This window comes from Oculina patagonica, chromosome 5 (assembly GCF_052425735.1).
Source record: "Oculina patagonica isolate OP01 chromosome 5, crgOcupat, whole genome shotgun sequence".
Taxonomy (NCBI): domain Eukaryota; kingdom Metazoa; phylum Cnidaria; class Anthozoa; order Scleractinia; family Oculinidae; genus Oculina; species Oculina patagonica.
Genome location: NC_135762.1, coordinates 21,208,473 through 21,210,648, shown reverse-complemented (window position 1 = coordinate 21,210,648; position 2,176 = coordinate 21,208,473).

Sequence of the window (2,176 nt, the reverse complement as noted above, 5' to 3'; positions counted from 1 at the left end):
TACTGGAATCTCAGGGGAAGTTCTGTACTGCGAGCTCAGCCACTACAATCCTTTGAGACTCAGCCGAACTGAGGATTCCTATACCGACTGTTATATGTCCGTCGTCCAGCGCGCGCTCTATGTTTCCCTCTCCCTAGTCTCCTGGCAACGCGCTTGAAAATTAATAAAGGGGGAAAACAGAGCAGCATGTCTCTTCGACTTCATAGGGGCGCCTGGATACGGTGAAGTAATGCTGCCAACCAACCTTTTGCTAAGAATGACGTCACTGCTATATAATTTCGTGCTAAACTCGGTCACAAGTGCGAAGAAATAAAAACTCGGAGATATTAGTCGAATTTCAGTGAAAGGGAGCACAGGGGTCCGGTCGGACCTAGAACTAGCGAGGTTCGATATTTAGCAAAGGCTGAAAACGTCAGCTTCCCAAACTCACTACAGTAAGGTTAACAAATATTAAAAAGTTACTGTGAAAATTACCCCTTACCGCCCTTACCGCACTCCCCCCCCCCCCCCCCCCCCACCCTCCATTACCCTATTTAATCAGACAAAAGCTTTTTTGGGATGGCCTAAATACGACAGCTATAAATCAAGGAGGATCTGATTTAGGAGAACCGAGAAAAAAGAAGAAGCTCAAAGATGTGATGAGCCAGTGGCCCGGATGAGATACCCCCGTGGTTCCTAAAGGATTATGCCGTGGAAATCGGTCCTATATTAGCAGCAATTTACCAAACCTCCATTGATGCCGGCCATGTACCATCCAAATGGAACAAGCCAACGTATGTGGTGTGTTCAAGAATGGAGAAAAATCGGACCCTGCCGCTACTTTTTTTGTATAGACCGATCTCATTAACCTGCATTTCATCAAAGGTCCTTGAGCATATTATCCACAGTCACATAATGAAGCACTTAAAGCAGCACGCGATCTTAACAGACGTGCAACATGGATTCAGAGCAAAACGATCCACTGTAACCCAGCTGATTTTGACCATTCACGATATGGCCAAAACCATCCAAGAAAATATTAATGCTGCTGTTTTGGATTTCCAGTAAGGCCTTCGATAAGGTTCCTCACAAACGCCTAATTTACAAGCTACACTACAATGGTATCCGCGGACCTTTGTTAAGCTGGATGGAATCGTTCTTGACAAACCGCTCTCAGTCTGTGGTGTGCGAGGGCAAGCGCTCTAATCCCGCTCAAGTAACCTCTGGCGTGCCCCAAGGAACCGTATTAGGACCTTTGCTTTTCCTATTGTACGTCAATGACCTGCCTGATAACCTGAAATCCTCAATCAGGCTTTTTTCGGATGATGCACTCCTATACGGTATTGTTTCAAGCGTGGAGAACGGCGATCAACTCCAGGAGGACCTAAGGAAACTGGAAGTGTGGCAAAGCAAGTGGCAGATGTCGTTTAATCCTGCTAAGTGTAAGACCAGCTGTCTCTCTACTAAGAAAGTTCCCCCACAGAGAAAATATGTCTGTTGTGGAATCGAGTTGGAACAAGTTGACTCTATTTCTTATCTAGGAGTAATCCTGAACGACAACTTGAAATGGTCAAATCACGTCTCATCCATCTCTGGCAAAGCAAGCAAGGTTCTGGGAATGATTAAAAGAAACCTCTGGAATTGCCCCAAGAATGTGAAAGAAACTGCATACACAGCTATTGTTCGCCCAAAGCTCGAATACGCTTGCGCAGCCTGGGATCCTTATCTCCAAAAGGACATAAACTCCCTCGAAAGAGTACAGAGGAAAGCGACGCGGTTTTGCACAAACGACTACCACCCAACCGCCAGTGTAACTGATATGATCCAGGAGTTGGGCTGGCAAACATTGGAACAACGAAGAAAATCTTTCCGACTTACATTACTATATAAAATGAGTCACGACCTTGTAGATATAAATGTTGACTCCTATCTTAGTAGACATAATGAATCCAGAACTGGCGGCAGCCATAATTTCAAATATACGCAATATAGAGCGACGAAAAACGCGTATTTTTACTCGTATTTTCCGAGGACCATAAGAGAGTGGAATGCACTCCCTGCGGCGATTGATGAGTCCGACTCTCTTACGTCTTTCCAGTCTGGACTGCGCGAGCATTTTTATTAATTTAGTGGTTTACCCATATAATTTTAGAATTTTTGGATTTTTAGAATTTTAGAATTAATATAGAATTTTTCA